Here is an 18,868-nt window from a genome sequence, read left to right as displayed (position 1 = left end):
GAGGTTTTCAGAATTTCTTCCTCTGAGCCCTAGGGTCCCCTGGAAGTGCCTTTGGGGGCCCTGCAGTGGAGAGAGGGAGTTGGAGTGTATGGGGCCTTAGGCCTTCCCTGCTTCAACCAGAATAGCTCTGTTTTATGTGTTGGGGCTAAAAAGTTTGAAACCACTGCTCTAACCCTTGTCTTACATCCTAAAACATCTTTCTTGCTGCCCTAGCCCTCCCCAGAGACATGTTGGCAATGATTTTAACAAAATTATGAGCCTCGCAAGTTGAGCTTTCTTACCCCTAAACATCCAGCACAGTGCTTTATACACAGTAGAAGTGTGTGCAGTGAATACTTGTGGCTTGATTGCTTGTTTGATTGATTGACTCCTGAGATGATATTAATTAATGGCCTTGGGATGCTTCTACACCAGAAAAGAGAGTATATAGTAAATCATAGTTTATTTGTTATGATTTGGGCACTTCTGACCTTTCCTACTGCAATCAGTCATGCAGTCTGAGGTAAAAACATGGCCTAAAGGAGTTACTTAATACTTAACATAGGTTATTGCTGGTGTAGAGGATACCTGACTAGGTCAACACAAGCAAAAGTACTTCCAAAGAAGTGTGTCCTGAGGTAAAAGGTAAACAGAGTGATTATTGGGAAACACTAGGGACAGAAATATACTAAGATAACATAGCCTTATCTATTTTTCAGTATTACTTGCTTTCGCTAAAAATTACCTGTCTGATAGTTTCCAAAACTACTCAGTGTCTTGATTATGGGAAGTACAAATCTTTTTCTTTGCTAAGCTGCCTTAAAACACTGTCCAAGCTGTTTATCTGTAGCCTCCAGTATACATCTACATATCTTTTGAAGGGGGGGTGGGTGGCTTTATTTTGTTTTTAATCAATTTATGTTTTATAAAAGTGATATATATGTTTAGTTTTTAAAAAGCCAAATAATGGAAAAAGGACATTAGTGGGAAAACTGGCAAAATCCATATAGTCTGCAAGTTTAGGTAATAGTAATATATTCAATGATGATTTCCTTGTTTTAACAAATGCACCATGATTATGTAAGATGGTAACATTAGGGGTACTGGTTGAAGGGCATACGGGAACACTCTTAACTATCTTTGCAACTTTTCCAAAAATTATTCCAAAATAAATAATTTTTAAAAATTTGTACACAATAATGAAGATCTTCACAATGAAAAAGAAAAATGCCAAGTAGTGCCAAATCTGAGATAATGACCAACAAAATCAATAATACCAGCAATAGATTATGACCCATTGAATTAAAAAAAAAAAAGCCGAGAATCTATACCAATACCAAAAAAATAAATAGGAAGGAAAAGGGAAATCTTTCTCATATTGGAATGCCAGCTAATAAATGTAGGAGGAATAATAGAGAGAAAATCATCATTTTTCAACCATCACAGTAAATAACTAATTCAGGTAAAAATCTGCAATGGATGCTGGCATTTTTAAAGAGTAATAACAATGCATTACATTTCTATAAAACATTTATAGAGCACTTTCACACACTGTTTTGAGTAGACACTGTTCAGATCCGTAGCATGAGGTATAATATTTCCCCTTAGCCTCCACATCCTTTTTCTCGCCTAGTGATTCCCTATAGAATAGCCTAATCCAGGCCTAAGAATGCTCAGTAGCCAATGGTTATATTCAGATATATTTTCACCACCCTGGATCTCTCTAATAAGTCTCTTGCTAATTGCGTATCTTTTGAGATTTTATCCTTTATTTAAAACATTTCACACATAGCTGATTCGTGTTCTGTATCTGGCATTCTTTTTTTTTTTTTTTTTTTTTTTTGCAGTACGCGGGCCTCTCACTGCCGTGGCCTCTCCTGTTGCAGAGCACAGGCTCGGGACGTGCAGGCTCAGCGGCCATGGCTCACGGGCCCAGCCGCTCCACAGCATGTGGGATCTTCCCGGACTGGGGCACGAACCCGTGTCCCCTGCATCAGCAGGCGGACTCTCAACCACTGCGCCACCAGGGAAGCCCATGGCATTCTTAATATTTGAAATTCTTGCAGTTTAAATCTATTATTTGTTGTTTTCTGTTATTCATTCATGGTTTCTTGTTTCCATGTATATTTGTGATCTTTGATACAAACTAATTTTTACTTACTCTTTAATTTTGAGAATGCTGTCAACTTAAAGTTGGAGATATTTTCCTCCAAAAGTTGGGAGGAACCACCAACCCTGGATCACTTGAGCTTGCTTCAAGGGTCTCAGCCTACTATGGGGGTCTTGGGTTTGGCTCCCTCACCTTACTAGTGGTCCAGGGCTTGTCATTCTGACCGTAATAGGAATGCTTTGGGAATTAGCCCTCAAGAAACTGTTGTTTGACCCCTTGCTTATTCCACAGCTCGTGATTTTTTTTTTCCTCTTTTGGGGGGTGTGGCAAGTAGCCTTGGAGATTTTTCCTATTTACTATAAGCCCTGAAATGCTTTAAAAAGTATATGTTATACAGGATATAGTTTTTTGTAGTAGAAGGGACTCCCTTGATATCTTGTTCACTGTAATGCAGGAAGCAGAAGTCTCTGTACAATTTGATATCCTACTTTTTTTTATTAGCTTTTAAGCCTTTTTCTATACCAGTAAACATTCATTATAAACGTAATTCCTATAGTTTCATTATCTTCCATTGCATGGCTAGACCACCATTTAATTAGGCATTTTTCTATTAGATATTTAGAATGTTTTCAGGTTTTTGCTGTTGTAAATAATACTGCATTGAACATCACTGTGGTAATGTGAGGTAAATCGGGGGTTGAGGATATAAAGGAAAAGCATAGCTGTTACCCTGGGAAGGGGTTGTAAACTCATATGCTTTGTAGGATCCAGGCAAATAAAGCAAATGAGTATAGTGAAGCAATGAAGCTGACTAGTACAAAAGACCAAAGGGAATGGTGGGAACATGTCAAACTGAAGGGCACATGCCCATCTTATAAATAAGGGCAGCCATATCTCTAGCTGATTGTTACCATCTAGGAATGAGGGACTGGTATGGTCAGTTCTTCTGATTTTTCAAGCAACACAAACTGAAAATCTAAAAAAAAAAAAATTTTATGGTGGCATTTTTACTGTGCAAACCACATAAAATCTGTCGACACACAAGATGTGACCATCAGGCTGTCACTTTGCAACCTTTGCTCTAGGATCGTGACTGTGGGAATAAATGGTGGGGAAGTACTGACTGAAGACATGGCTGTTCAGTCATCTTTCCATTCTCAGTACTAAATAGAGAGAAATGAGGAGTTAAGAGTTTAAGATCTTGGCCTTGAAGATTTATTTACTAAGGCTCAGCTTTTTGGTTTTCATCTTCCTTCCTTCCTTCCTCACCTCTTATCAAATATGCTATTCTCAGCCTAAGCTAACCTTCTGAAAGCAGACTTGAGTCCAGCTAGCCCACTGGGCTTGCCATTCAGTAGCTTTACCAAACATTGGTGGTGACCTACTAAGTGCCAAGGCTCTGGGCTCAGAATTACTTATCAAGATATAAGACACAGTCCCACCTTCCAAAAGTCTGCTGTCATCAAGAGATAAATAACAAAATAAAATGGCCAAGACTTGGTACCAAATGAGTTGTACAGATAATTGGTATTGAAAAAGTTCAGAAGAAAAGACTTTCATGATAAAGAAAAGCTTCCAGAAATGGTAGAATTTGAGCTAGATCCTTTTTTAAAAAAAAAAGGCAAGAGAAATAGGGAGAGAGAGCATTCCAGATATCTTCCCAGTGGAGTGAGCCAAAACTCAAAATTCAGAATAAATTTGGCATGTGATGGAACATGGTTGGATAAGTAGGAAGGAACTTTGAATACCACATTGAGGAATTTGGATGATCCTGTAGGCAGTTGGGAGCCACTGAAGGCTTTTTAGTAGTAAGGTGACGTATTGAAGGCAGTATACTTGGGGAGATTAGTCTTGTGTCAGTATATAGGATAGCTGGGAGGAAAGAGCCAAAATGAAAGCAAGAAAGCTAGTTAGAAGACTATATAATAATTCAGAGGAGAGATGCTGCAGGTCTGAACTAGGATGATAGGAGTAGGGATGGGAACTTGAAAGGCAATGTAACAAGTAGTTAAGAACACTGACTTTGGAATCAGACAGCTCTGTGTCTGAATCCCAGATCAGACATTACTGACTGAGTTACCTTAGGAAGGTTATTTAATAGCTCTGAGCCTCAGATTTCTCATCCATGAAACACAGATACTAATACTGAGCTTAGAGAGTGGTTATATGGGTTAAATGAGATAATGTAAGTGCTTAACATAGTAGTTGGAATGTGGTAAGAGCACAGTAAATTATTAGATCAATGCCTAAAACATTGGAAGTTAGACTCAGCATGACTTGGTGATTGTCTGAATGTGAGGAGAGATTCCAGATGATTCTTGTATTTTCTTTTTTTTTTTTTTTCTTTTGTGGTACGCGGGCCTCTCACTATTGTGGCCTCTCCCGTTGCGGAGCACAGGCTCCGGACGCGCAGGCTCAGCGGCCATGGCTCACGGGCCCAGCCGCTTCGCGGCATGTGGGATCTTCCCGGACCGGGGCACGAACCCATGTCCCCTGCATCGGCAGGCGGACTCTCAACCACTGCGCCACCAGGGAAGCCGGATTCTTGTATTTTCAATTTTGTGTTACTGGTAGTCCAAAGAAAGCTGATTTGAAATAGAAAAATCAATTTGGCTTTATTTTTTATTTTTAAGGACAGTCTCCTTAATATTTATTTGTTTGTTTGTTTGTTTATTTATTGGCTGCAACGGGTCTTAGTTGCCGCATGTGGGATCTTCCATTGCAGCGTGCGGGCTCCTCACTGTGGTGCACAGGCTTCTCTCTAGTCATGGTGTGCGGGCTCCAGGGCGCGCGAGCTCAGTAGTTGCAGCACGTGGGCTCTCCAGTTGTGGCACCCGCGCTCCAGAGCGTGTGGGCTCAGTAGTTGTGGCACGTGGGCTCAGTTGCCCTGCAGCATGTGGCATCTTAGTTCCCCGACCAGAGATCGAACTGGCATCCCCTGTATTGCAAGATAGATTCTCAACCACCGGACTACCAGGGAAGTCCCTCAATTTGGTTTTAAACGTGTTGAATTTGAGGTAATAATAAGAAGTACCTAATACGGTATTGGAGATTTGATTCTGGAAACGCAGGAAGAATGTAAGATTTGGAAATCAACAGTGTAATGGGAAGGGCTAAACACTTCTCAGGTTGAAAAAGACTTCAGGTCTGAGCCCTGCTGTAAATCTACCTTTAAATATAGGTCAGGTATTGTATTAAACAACTAAGAAAGAATGATCTAAGAAGTAGAACTAGGAGGGTTGTTGTTATGGAAGCCAAAGGCAAAAGAGGGTTTCAGTAGGAGGGGATGGCTAAGTGTCAGGCAATTTAAATATTATGGGTTTAAAAATTAGAACTGTTTCAGACAGTTCATGTATTAATTAAAAGAAGTCAGACTTCCGATGTTTAAGAAATAGTTAAGGAGAAAGTAGAATTAACATAGTTCATTGTTCTAAGAATTTTGGTATTGAAAAAAACAGAAGGAAGGGGAAATTGTCTACGGTCCTTAGGTTGACATGGCAGTGATACCCTCTGCTTTCTAGTACACCTGAGTTTCTGCCACCCCACGCCCACCCAGTCACAGAGCCTTTAAAGACTCCTGCCTCTGTGGAGCTGAGCAACACCATTCACTGCTGCAGCTTCTTTTTTTTTTTTAACAGCTTTATTGAGATATAATTGACATCTGTTTCATCATTTAAAGTATACTATTCAAAAAAGAGGGGATATATGTATATGTATAGCTGATTCACTTTGCTGTACAGTAGAAACTAATACAACATTGTAAAGCAACTATAATCCAATAAAAATTTTTTTTAAAGTATACTATTCAATTGTTACTAGTATATTCACAGAGCTGTGCAACCATCACCGTAATCTAATTTTAGAACATTTGCATCATCCCTAAAAGAAATCCCAAACCCAGTAACAATCCCTCCCCATTTTCCCTTCCCCCAAGTCCCTGGCAGCCACTAACCTACTTTTTTTTTAATTAATTAATTTATTAATTTATTTATTTTTTTATTTTGGCTGCGTTGGGTCTTCATTGCTGTGCCTGGGCTTTCTCTAGTTGCGGCGTGCAGGGGCTGTTCTTCGTTGTGGTGCACGGGCTTGTCATTGCGGTGGCTTCTCTTGTTGCGGAGCACAGGCTCTAGGCACGCGGGCTTCAGTACTTGTGTCACACGGGCTCAGTAGTTGTGGCTCGCGGGTTCTAGAGCGCAGGCTCAGCAGTTGTGGCGCACAGGCTTAGTTGCTCCGTGGCATGTGGGATCTTCCCGGACCAGGGTTCGAACCCATGTCCCCTGCATTGGCAGGCAGGTTCTTAACCACTGCCCCACCAGGGAAGTCCCACTAATCTACTTTTTGTCTCCATAGATTTGCCTAGTCTGGGCATTTCATATAAATGCAGTCAAACAATATGTGGCCTTTTGTGTTCAGCATCTTTCACTTAGCATAATGTTTTCAAGGTTCATCCATATTGTAGCGTGTTTCTTTTTATTACCGAATAATATTCCGTTTTATGAATATACCACATTTTATCTATCCATTCGTCTGTTAATGGATATTGAGTTATTCCCACTTTTTGGCTATTATAAATAATGCTGCTATGAACATTCATATGCAAGCTTTTGTGTGAAGATATGTTTTCATTTCTTTGGGGTAGATATCTAGGAGTAGAATTTCAGGGTCATACGGTAACTCTGTGTTTTACATTTTGAGGAACTACCAGACTATTTTCTAAAGTGGCTGAACCATCTTACAATCCTCCCAGCAATATATGAGGGTTCTAATTTCTCCACATTGTCATCAACACTTGTTATTGTCTCTCTTTTTTATTTAGCCATTCTAGTAGGGAGTAGTATCTCATTTAAGTTTTGATTTGCACTTCCCTAATAACTAATGATGTTGAGCATCTTTTCATGTGCTTATTGACCATTTGTATGTCTTCTTTAGAGAAATGTCTATTCAGGTCCTTTGCCCATTTTTAAATTGGGTTATGTGTCTTTTTATTGCTGAGTTGTAAAAGTCCTTTATGTATTCTGGATAGAAGTCCCTTATCAGATATATGATTTGCAAATGTTTTCTCCCATTCTGTGGGTTGTCTTTTCACTGTCCTGATTGTGTTCTTTAAAGCACAAAAGTTTTAAAGTTTTATGAAATCCAACTTACCTATTTTTTTAAATAAATTTATTTATTTTATTATTTTAGTTTTATTTTAGTTTTTATTTTTGGCTGCGTTGGGTCTTCATTGCTGCGTGTGGGCTTTCTCTGGTTGCAGCGAGCGGGGGCTACTCTTTGTTGCGGTGCACGGGCTTCTCATTGTGGTGGCTTCTCTTGCTGTGGAGCACAGGCTCTAGGTGCGTAGGCTTCAGTAGTTGTGGCATGTGGGCTCAGTAGTTGTGGCTCGTGGGCTGTAGAGCACAGGCTCAGTAGTTGTGGCACACGGGCTTAGTTGCTCCACGGCATGTGGGATCTTCTTGGACCCGGGATTGAACCCGTGTCCCCTGCATTGGCAGGCGGATTCTTAACTACTGTGCCACCAGGGAAGCCCCAACTTACCTATTTTTTTCTTTTGTCACTTGTATTTGTGGTATCTTGTCTAAGAATGCATTACCTAACTCAAGGTTATGAAGGATTATTCCTTTTTTTGCTAAGCTTTCTTTTAACAGACCTTTTTTTTTTTCTCACGAACAGCAGGGGGCTTCTCTGTCAGCCTTTTGAGTCAGATCTGCCCACCACTTACTTTCATTTACTCTCTCACTCTTTTTGTATTACTCTTATTCAACAAGACTTTGACTAACCACCTTCTATAAGCCAAACACTGTGCTAGTATTATAGGAAGCACAAAATAAAAATGATACTGTCTTAAGCCCTGGGTATTGGGGATACAGAGATGACTATAACTTGGACTTTGCAGTCTAGAAGAGCCATTAAGGCAGATATGCAAAAAAGAACATAACCATGTCAAGTGACAAATGATATACTTAATCAGAACCTCTCATGGGGCTTCCCTGGTGGCGCAGTGGTTGAGAATCTGCCTGCCAATGCAGGGGACACGTGTTCGAGCCCTGGTCTGGGAAGATCCCACATGCCGCGGAGCAACTAGGCCCGTGAGCCACAACTACTGAGCCTGCGCGTCTGGAGCTTGTGCTCCGCAACAAGAGAGGCCGCGACAGTGAGAGGCCCGCGCACCGCGATGAAGAGTGGCCCCTGCTCACCGCAACTAGAGAAAGCCCTCGCACAGAAACGAAGACCCAGCACAGCCAAAAATAAATAAATAAAATAAATTTTAAAAAAACACCTCTCATGAACTGATGTTAGTTTCTGATGAAGCTTCCGTCAGTATACAATGAAATAAGAAAAATAATGACAGTGTGCTTTTTTAATGAAATGATGGTGATAGTTGATGTAGGGTGTTTTTTGTTGTTGTTTAATGATCTTACTTGGCGATATAAGATATTGGCAATCCCGTATTGATCCCCTGGCTTTTGTGGGATTTTTTTCTTGTCTGTAAAATCAACAACCTCCAGCCACAGTTCGGAAGACAGAGATCATTTCTGGCTCCAAGGTGATCAGTGAAGACTTGATGGAGGAGTTGATCTGGGCCTTGCAGGGTTTAGATAATTCCTCATAGGTTTAGCCAGGTGTAACAGGCAGGAGAATCTGAACAAAGAGTGGAAAGAGCTTATGAAACAGGTTTGAAGGACTACATGACCAGGGATGGGAAGTAAGGTTGGGTAGAGAGGGAGTAGACAGCCAAGATGGAGGACCTTGAAAGCCAAAATGAGTTTGAACTTGATTCTCTGGGTAATGGGAAACCATTAAAAGGGGCAGGAGTGACATGTTGAATAAAGATGGGGCTTCAGGAAGATGAATCTGGCAGTACTAGATAGAAGGTAAATTGCAGGTGAGAAGACTAGTTAGGAGGCAATTGTGGTTTATAATGTGATCGTTTTTATATTTTGTTTCTAGCCAGAAAAAAATTTGATCTTCTCATCAAAGCCCTATAGATCTTTGGCCATAGTTGGTGGAAAGTAGGTGATGATGTGGTCTGTGATATAGTGAAGTAAGTTAAGCACTGAAAGTATGATAGCTGCCACCTTCTGTAGGCAGCTGGAAACACTTCCTAAGTAGTAGTTCTCTAGTACAATGCATGGCTTAGTCTCACAGAAATTTCAGGAACAAAGACCCTGGGCCCAGAGCTCTTACTGGAATTCTCAGCACTGGTCATGGAGATTGACTTTGCCCCAGCCTACAGCCCAGCTAAGGGAGAGGGAAGTACAGTGACACCTTTCACTGTCCTTGAGGGGATCGTTCATGGCTAGTTTTATGAACAGCTGCCTTCCTCTCTCCTTCCCTTCCTCATTGTTTCCTGCTTTGTAGAATCAAGAAGGCATGGCCCCTCAAACATTTATTTCAAGGTTGGAGATAGGTTTTTGGGTCTTCAGCAACTTCTGTTCTTCTACAACTCAGTTCATCTTAGGATGCTGTCACTGAGCATTTGAGTCTCATAGGGAATAGAAGCAACAATAAGGGGAAAGAAACGACGTATCTTCTGGATCCTGAGTGGTAGCTGATGTGGTCCTGGCCAGTAGACCTAAGGCTTCTTTTTAGGGACCTGAAATCCAAGGGCTTGCCTGTGGCGTCCAGATGGTAGTCAGTACTGGAAGGAGCTCTATGCAGGGCTAGTGCTTGAGGGCCAAGACCATCTTGACACCACCATCTCTGTGTTCAAGGATGGCAGCAGGCGGCAGTGGCATGAACTGGACAGAGACATGCTGCTACTTACTGTACAGCTGGCTCTGCCTCTGGCTTCTCCACTGTCTACTGATTCCCACAGAACTGGCCCAGAACCTGACGAGGGTGGAGCAGGGAAGGGGTGGAGGGCTCTGTAGTTCTTCAGACAGAACTGAGAATTTTCTCTGGGCTGGGGAAGACCACTCCTTTTCCTTAGCCTTCCTTTCCCTAGGAAAGTAGGCTTTCTGCCCCCTGGCCTGGATAAAGGGACTCTGCCCTCCCACAGGCCCAGCTGGACCTCACTCAGTACTGACCTAAAACTGATGTAGGTGAGAGGGCAGAAGGTTCCGCTACAGCCCCACTAGCAGACCCGCTGAAGATCCAGGGAACTGAAGTGGACCCTGTGGTAGGAAGGGGGCCTGTAGCCAACTTGATCCTAAGGCTTACTACCACCCTGTATATAGAAGCCTCTATGGCCCAGTCTCTCTTTTTTTCTGAGACAGACCCCATTTCTCTGAAGAGGCACGCCCTAGAAAGCCTATTGCCAAGTCTAGGAACTTGGTGTTACTGCTGGTGGAATGATGACTGGTCCCCACAGCCTCCCTGCAGGGCTTCAGGAACCCCCTCCCAGGCTGGCTGCTCACCCTGAGGCTAGTCTAGAATCCTAGTGAAGGGAAAAAGCTGGAAAACAAGAAGTCATTCAGAGTGGGTGAAAAGAGGAGGGAGAGGTTTCTGGCTGAGATCTAAAAGGAGGGGCCTAAGGAAGGAAGGAAGCTCTAAGCCTCCTCCCAGACCTTTTCCCTGAGACTCCTAGGGATGAGAGAGGAGCGAGGCCCAGCTCTCTCGCTATTTTTCTTTGCCGCTTTGAGAGTTCTCATCTTCCAGCACTGACTGCCCTCTGTGGCTGACTTCTTTCTCTACCTTCCCCCTTCCCCAGGCTAAAGGGCCCACAGGGACTGGCAGGGAGGAAGGCTGAGCGGCTGTACTGTGGGCATGCCTATTCCTTTCCCTTCCCCCTTCCCTTAGCAGCAACGTCACCGCAGCACCAGAGGCAGCAGCAGCGGCAAGGATACTGGGGCTGGGATTGCGCAGCCTCCCTGCATTAGCAACGATGCCATTGTATTAGCAGAAATCCGATCTTAGGAAATCAGCCCAGTTCCCCCTGTGTGGTCCTGTGGAACAGTGCCTCAGCTTGAACTGTCAAGATAGAGCTTGGTCGGAGTGCAAAAGGAACAGAAGCCTCCAGATACAGCTAAGGCTCCTTACAGAGGTATGGCTCAGCGGAGCTGGGGGGAGGGGCAGGGCAGAGATGCTAGAATAACTGATCAGCACATTTGGGCCCTGGTTTTGAGGGTTGGCTTTGTCTTCCCGAAAGAGGGAGAGAGAGAGAGAGAGAGAGAGAGAGAGAGAGAGAGAGAGCGAGCATGAGCGCAAACATTAGACAAGCTCATCCATGCATACATTTGGGCTGTGGTGCAGAGATGGGGAAAAACAGGCTTGGGCTAATGCTATTTTGTCAAGAAGCAGAAAATCCCCTTCCTCCTTTCTGAGCATCTCTAATGAGGCTGTTATAGTGCGGGTCAGCGTAGAGGGGGTCAGATCTAGAAACAAAGGCTTAATAGGGAGGAGATACCCCTACAGCTACTGTAAGTTTATGATGGAGACATGCAGGGATCCACACAGGAGGTACTGGGAAGCATTGAGTCCATCCTTTACCTCCATGCACATATGTACATGAACTAGACACACATACCATATCTTCTGGAGCTGTGGGAGCCAAGAGGCTACAGATAAGGATGGAATAAGAAAGAATGTTGACCAAGAGGCTCCACATTATTGGTTGGTGGGGATAAGTAGTGCCTAGGGCACCTGACCTATTATAATTGGTCTTCTTATACAGGCTTAGATTCCTAACAGGAAGAGACCTGAGCATAAGTTGATACTCCCAAATCCACCCTCCTGCTCTCTTCCCTTCAATCCTGTCCAAGAGAGAACCCAGACAGGAAAAGGGTTATCAGTCCTACTGAGGCTCCCCATCAGACCTCAGGTCAAGGTCAGATTGCTAGAGAGTAACAGCCGAGTATCACCATCTTCCCCGTCCTCCTTCAGGAGGCTAAAAAAAGAGGGAAGGGATTCTATGACTGGCAGAAAGATGCTGAAGACCAAAGACAAGGGAAACCTTTCTTCTGAAGTTTAGAACATCTTCCTGCCCAGAGTTACCCTGTTGCTGAGCAGATAGGAAGAGCTCTTTAAATTTCCATCTCCATTGATCACCTTGGTGGAGGATTCAAAAACATATGCTAATAGGAGTCAGTAGTTCCATGTTGTGCAAAATGTGGTTGGATAATACATTGGGAAGTTGTGGGAGGTGTTAGTTCCCAGGAAGCGCCTAGGAATGTGAACTGCAGAGCAGGGGAAAGGGGCGTTGAGGACTGTGAATGGGGCAGGGAGATGTGAGCTGGGAACTGGGGCAGGAGGTGGGATTGAAGAGTGTTTATTAGAGCATGGGGCAGTAATATGAAAGGGACTGTGGGTTCAGAGAATAGTAAAGTGGGTAAGTATAAACTGTGTAAATGGAAACTAGAGTGTGAGCCTATCCAGGAAAGGTAGGAAGCATCTGCTTTGGTAGCAGAGTAAATGTAGGGGCTTTAGGAAGAGGGTGTGGCCCTGATCTTTTCTCTGAGAGGCAGTTGTAGTGGAAAGAATTAAGAATTGGGCAGACCTGGGTTTGCGTCCATCTCAGCTGTATAATTATGGGCTAACTTCTCACACTTGCTAAGCTTCAGTTTTCTCATCTGTAAAATGGGGATGATTATGTCTACTTTAAATGATTATAGTGAAATTGGAGATGATATGTGTAAAACACCTTGCATGTAAGTTCTCAGTAAATGATCACTAATAAATAGTATTATTATAATAGGCCAGGAGACACCCATTTGTGATGAGGGCCAGGAAGAGGGCTCTCGTGGAGAGCTTTCCCTGATTCTAGAGATCTAGACCTCATAACTTTATGCTGACTAAGCCCACCACTTCTTTGTCCACCTGGTAGGCAGAGCTGAGCACTTTCTTCCACTTTCTTCCTATTCTGGGTTCTCTATTCCTTCCCCATCTTCATCTCCCATGTCTCTCCATTTAATCAGGGCACAAAAAGCATCTGGAATGAGCTCTTCCATCTCACTGTTTACTCTTCACCTTTATTAGCACTCATGGGCCACAGTATTAAACTTGTCTTGTTATAGAACATGTCTCTCCCGGGGGAGAAGTCTAATAGATATGCTCTCAGTAAATGTGTTCTGTGGTGTTTGAAATCAAGTCACGTGTACAGTAGACTCTCATTACATTCCTAACTGATCAAGAAAAAAGGTCAAACATTAGGATTCCTGACTCTTGACTTAATTCTGTCATTTATCCATTGAGAGATTTTGGGCAAGTCATTTGTTTTTTCTAGGTGTTGATTTCCTTATTTTTTTAAATAAAGAAGTGGCTCTGCCTGTTCTGGTGCATTGTTGTGAGGATCAATGAGATGACATACATAAAGAAGTGCTTTGTAAAATATGTGAATGTGTCGGGGCAAAAGGCATGAGTACAAAGTCTAATGAGGTGTCTGTAGAACTTTACCTTAGTTGGCTGAACTGGAGTTGTCTGTGGAGAAACTACTGGCAGATCAGGAAGGAATAAGACTTTCTCTGAGATACAAAAATATAAAATAAAATGGAATCAACCAGTGAAAGAGCTTTACACTTAAAATAGGATTCAACACAACCTAAATATAAAAGCTAAAACTATACAGCATTTAGGGAAAAAAAGAGGAAAATTTCTTTATGATCTTGGGACAGGCAAAGCTTTCTTAGCATACAGAAAGATTTAACCATAAAGAAAAAAACAGATAAATGGGACTTCATAAAATTAAAACCTTCTATTAATTAAAAAACACCATTAAGAAAACAAATGGGCAAGCCACATTTGAGAAAAGGCCACTTGAGAAAATATTCTCAAGACATACATCTGACAAAGGGCTTGTATCCAGAATAAATTTTAAAACTCCTACAACTCAACAATAAAAAGACAAGTCAGTTTTTAAAATGGGTAGAACAGGAGTCGATAACTAACCTACTGTGCCTACCATGTTCCAAGCACAATGCGTGGGTTCTAGGGACACAGGGTTGACTCTATCCCTAGATACAGTCCCTACCCTGTTCCTCAAGGAACTGCACTCTAGTCTGGGGACAGATACGTAAACATAACATAATAAACCTTCAGCGCCCTCCAGCCAAAGGTACTCCATCACCCTCCACATTCATTTGTGCTTTATCCCTGATTCAGAGAGTCAGCTTTCCAGACTCTATGTGTTGCTCTGTTTCTCCATTTGAACGTGTATATGACACAGTCAGTGGTTTTGTGGGTCAAAATCAGAAACTCTTATGCGCGTATTACTTGTGAATGCCTTTTGAAAATCGTGCTATAAAAGGGGGTGGAGGGGTATTCATTGAAGATCAAGTGATGGCTGTAGCCCATAGGTACTCCTAAAATTACTTCCATGTGTGCAAGAAAGTTCTTTATGCTCCATTTAGTCCAGGCCTCAGATTGTGGCCTGGACCCTGCGGAAGCATAGTACTGTACGTAAGGGGAAGCCCCCTTCCCAAGCCCCAAACCCACAGTATCTGTAGCACTTAAAGAAAAAAAACCGTTTAAATTATGTACCTAGGGGCTTCCCTGGTGGCGCAGGGGTTAAGAATCCGCCTGCCAATGCAGAGGACACGGGTTTGAGCCCTGGTCCGGGAAGATCCCACATGCCGCGGAGCACCTAAGCCTGTGTGCTACAACTACTGAGCCTGTGCTCTAGAGCCCATGAGCCACAGCTACTGGAGCCCATGCACCTAGAGCCTGTGCTCCGCAACAAGAGAAGCCACCGCAATGAGAAGCCACGCACCGCAACGAAGAGTAGCCCCTGCTCATCGCAACTAGAGAAAGCCCGCGCACAGCAACAAAGACCCAACACAGCCAAAAATAAATAAATAAATAAATAATAAAAATATATATATATGTACATAACAGGTATTTATTAGAAAGTTAGATGAAACAAAAAGAATAAAATTAAAAAATAATCGAAAATCACTCAACAGCAGTAATCACTGTTAACATTTTGTTGTAAAGTCAGCCCTCCATATCTGCGGGTTGTGCATGCATAGATTCAACCAACCGAGGATTAAAAATATTCAGGAAAAAAAGTTCCAGAAAGTTCCAAAAAGCTAAACTTGAATTTGCCATGCTCTGACAACTATTTACATAGCATTTACATTGTATCAGGTACTACAAGTAATCTGAAGATGATTTAAAGTAAACGGGAGGATGTGTGTAGGTTGTATGCAAATACTATGACATTTTATATAAGGGACCTGAGCACCCTTGGGTTTTGGTACTGTTTATGCTTTCAAGTTTTCTTCCATGTATATTGCTATGGTTTGAATGTCTGTGTGTCCCCTCCCCGCCATCCATGTGTTGAATTCTAAGTCCCAAAGGTAGTGGTAGTAAGAGGTAGGGCCTTTGGGAAGTGATTAGGTCTTGAGAGCAGAGCCCTCCTGAATGAGATTAGCGCTTTTATAAAACAGAAAAATCCCTTGTCCGTTACACTATGTGAAGACACAGGTAGAAGGTGCTAACTATGAACCAGAAAGTGGGCTTTCACCAGAACTCAGCCATGCTGGAATCTTCATCCTAATCTTGGACTTCCCAGCCTCCAGAACTGTAAGAAATACATTTCTGCTGTTTATAAAGCCACCCAGTCTGAGGTATTTTGTTATAGCAGCCTGAATGGACTGACAGATATAGAGATATATTTATTTACAACAATGGTGTCATACTGTAAATTCTGTTTGTAATCTGCTATTTTCACTTAATAGTTTGTGAATAGTTTCTCAAGTCAATAATAATCAAATTAACCAACATTGTTTTAATGATACTCTGTTCTGTACGTTTTTGGTTTTTTTTTTTTTGGCTGCGTTGGGTCTTCATTGCTGCTCGTGGGCTTTCTCTAGTTGTGGTGAGCAGGGGCTACTCTTCGTTGCGGTGCGCGGGCTTCTCAGGGCTTCTCATTGCAGTGGCTTCTCTTGTTGCAGAGCACGGGCTCTAGGCGCACAGGCTTCAGTAGTTGTGGGCACCCGGGCCCAGCAGTTGTGGCTCGTGGGCTTTAGAGCACAAGCTCAGTAGTTATGGCACATGGGCTTAGTTGCTCCGCGGCATGTGGGATCTTCCCGGACCAGGGCTCGAACCGTGTCCCCTGCATTGGCAGGTGGATTCTTAACCACTGTGCCACCAGGGAAGTCCCTGTTCTGTAATTTTAAAACTGATTATTGTTGGAATTTTAGTGTGTTCCCAACTTTCTGTTATCCTTGTGGCATATATATTTGAGTTCAAAGTTTTCTTGGCAAAGGAAGAGAAGAGATGGGAAGGAGTGAAGGGGAAATTATCTCACGTACCTCATAGCAAAACTTCCTCAAAATTATCTTTATCCCTCTCTACAAAATCCCATACTTTAAGGCAGCTGTTCCTCTCTTTTCTTTTTCTCATCTTGTCTCTGCAAATACCCACTCCCCTCCACTGCTAAACATTGGTTCCCTTCCCTCTTCCCATAAACCTTAATCTTTTTTCCTACTTAAAAATTATATCTTAACAGCTTTGTTAAGGTATAATTCACATACCATAAAATCCAGTCTTTTATAAAACTGAGACATAATTCACATTCCATAAAACTCTGGAGTTTTTATTTTATTCAGAGACTTGTGTAACCATCACCGCTATCTGATTTCAGAACATTTTCATCACCCCCGAAAAGAACCTCCATCCCCATTAGTAGTCACTCCCCACCTTCCAGTCCCTCAGTCCCTGGCAACCACTATTCTACTTTTTGTTTCTGTGTATTTGCCTATTCTGGACATTTCATGTAAATGGAATCATATAACATCATACAAAGAAGCCTTTTACGACTGGCTTCTTTCACTTACCTTTTCGAGATTCCGTCATGCTGTATGTAGCATGTGTCAGTACTTCATTCCTTTTATCGCTAAATAATATTCCATTATGTATACCGTATTATGTTTATCTGTTCTTCAGTTGATGAACATTTGAATTGTTCCCACTTTTCTGGCTACTGTGAATAATGCTGCTGTGAATATTTGTATACAAGCTTTTGTGTGAACATACGTCTTCATTTCTCTTGGGTATATACCTAGGAGTAGAATTTCTAAGTCATATGGTAACTCTGTGTTTAACGTTTTGAGGAACTGCCAGACTGTTTTTCCAAAGTGACTGCACCATTTTACAATGGCTCCAGCACTGTTTGAGGGTTGCAGTTTCTCCGCATCCATCCACCAGCATTTGTTATTGCCTTTTATCTTAGTGGGAATGAAGTGGTATCTCATTGTGGTTTTTATTTCTCTAATGACTAATGATGTTGAACATCTTTTCATGTGCTTATTAATCATTTGTATGTCTTCTTTGGAGAAATGTCTATTCAAGTTCTTTGCCCAGTTTTTAATTGGGTTGTGTACTTTTTATTGTTGAGTTGTACAAGTTCCTTGTATATTCTAATCAGAAGACTCTTATCAGATACACAATTTGCAAATATTTTCTCTCATTCTGTGAGTTGTCTTTTCACTTTCTTGATGGTCTCCCTTGAGGCACAAAGGTTTTTGATTTTTATGAAATCTATCTTATCTGTTTTCTCTATTATCACTTGTGTTTTTGGTATCTTATCTAAGAAAGCATCCCATCTTAATCTTAATCTAAGATAATGCATTTACTCCCATGTTTTCTTCTGTAACTCTTAGCCTTGTGGCTCAGTTTAGCCTCTCTGATTTCTGCCTTTCTGCATATCTACTCCTTACCTCAATCAACACACAAAGGCTTGGGAAGTCCAACAGAGGAGCCTTCCTCTCAGAAAGGAAAGGAGGAAGAAAGAAGGTAAATACTTGATTTTTAATTTTAATGTAATTTAACTTAACACAAAAGAATATATTTAATAATGTCCCTTGCACATGTATTTATTAGACACTTGAATTTTTTCTTTTGTGTGTTGCCTGTTCATGTCCTTGAGCATGTGTGACTTGCCTGGCCCTTTACTGTACTCCACGTGAAGAGCTCTGATCCTGTGATCTAAATGAGTTACACTTTTAAAAATTGGTGGTATATGGGTTCAACTAAATGATGCAGAACTTATAGGCAGTGAGGGGTTTAGACTCATGGTAGGTAAGGAAAATGACAGGAATGATAAGGAAAAGAAGAGAAATGAATGAATTAGGAGAAATTAGGTAGGAGAAGTCTGAGCAAGTGAAGTCTTTTGGGACATGAACTTGGTAGCACAGGAGACTAGAACTTGAGGAGGCCATTCTGCCATGGTCCAGCCAAGAGACCAGAGAAGCTTAGAATGGACTCTGTGTAGAGAACTTGACCTTAACCTATCAGAAGTAAAACTGGGAAGAGAAGACTTTTTAGGGGACCCTCATAGTTAAAGTTTTGGCTAAAACTGGGCAGAATCTGGGCACTTCAGATCTGTACCCTGAGCTAGATAAATATTAAGAATATTTTTTGCCTGGGGACTTCCCTGGTGGCGCAGTGGTTAAGAATCCGCCTGCCAATGCAGGGAATGTGGGTTCAAGCCCTGGTCCGGGAAGATCCCACATGCTGCGGAGCAACTAAGCCCATGTGCCACAACTACTCACCCTGCACTCTAGAACCCGCGAGCCACAACTACTGAGCCTGCGTGCCACAACTACTGAAGCCTGTGCGCCTAGAGCCCCTGCTCCTCAACAAGAGAAGCCACCGCAATGAGAAGCCCGCGCACTGCAAGGAAGAGTAGCCCCCGCGCGCCACAACTAGAGAAAGCTCGTGCGCAGCAGCGAAGACCCAATGCAGCCAAAAATAAATTAATTAATTTTTTTAGAAAAGGATATATTATGCCTCATGTTTGCCAAGCCTTATCTGATGTTGTGCTAGAATGATGCAAAAAAGATAAAAACAGACCTCTACCCACCTTGAGAAGGAAGAGGCTGGCATCAGCCATACTAGTAG

At 42.3% G+C, this 18,868-nt stretch overlaps 1 protein-coding gene across 4 annotated transcripts in view; it reads left to right on the top strand.

Moving 5' to 3' along the window:
* The window catches only part of RUSC2 (RUN and SH3 domain containing 2), a 59,452-nt gene that overhangs the window by 27,038 nt on the left and 13,546 nt on the right, over positions 1-18,868 (top strand). Inside the window, exons 1-2 of one of the 4 annotated variants that reach the window (XM_060154887.1) lie at positions 10,616-11,072; positions 17,629-17,761. The exons of 2 other annotated variants lie outside the window; for them this stretch is intronic. The gene's annotated coding sequence lies outside the window, so the exon portion shown is untranslated. Of the gene's footprint in view, positions 1-10,615; positions 11,073-17,628; positions 17,762-18,868 lie in introns of those variants that run through there. One more of the 4 variants, XM_060154886.1, reaches the window with a different exon arrangement.

The sequence above is a fragment of the Lagenorhynchus albirostris genome, chromosome 7 (genome assembly GCF_949774975.1).
Source record: "Lagenorhynchus albirostris chromosome 7, mLagAlb1.1, whole genome shotgun sequence".
Classification (NCBI taxonomy): domain Eukaryota; kingdom Metazoa; phylum Chordata; class Mammalia; order Artiodactyla; family Delphinidae; genus Lagenorhynchus; species Lagenorhynchus albirostris.
Note: the sequence above shows the minus strand (reverse complement) of the source record. Positions and strands in the feature narration are given on the sequence as shown.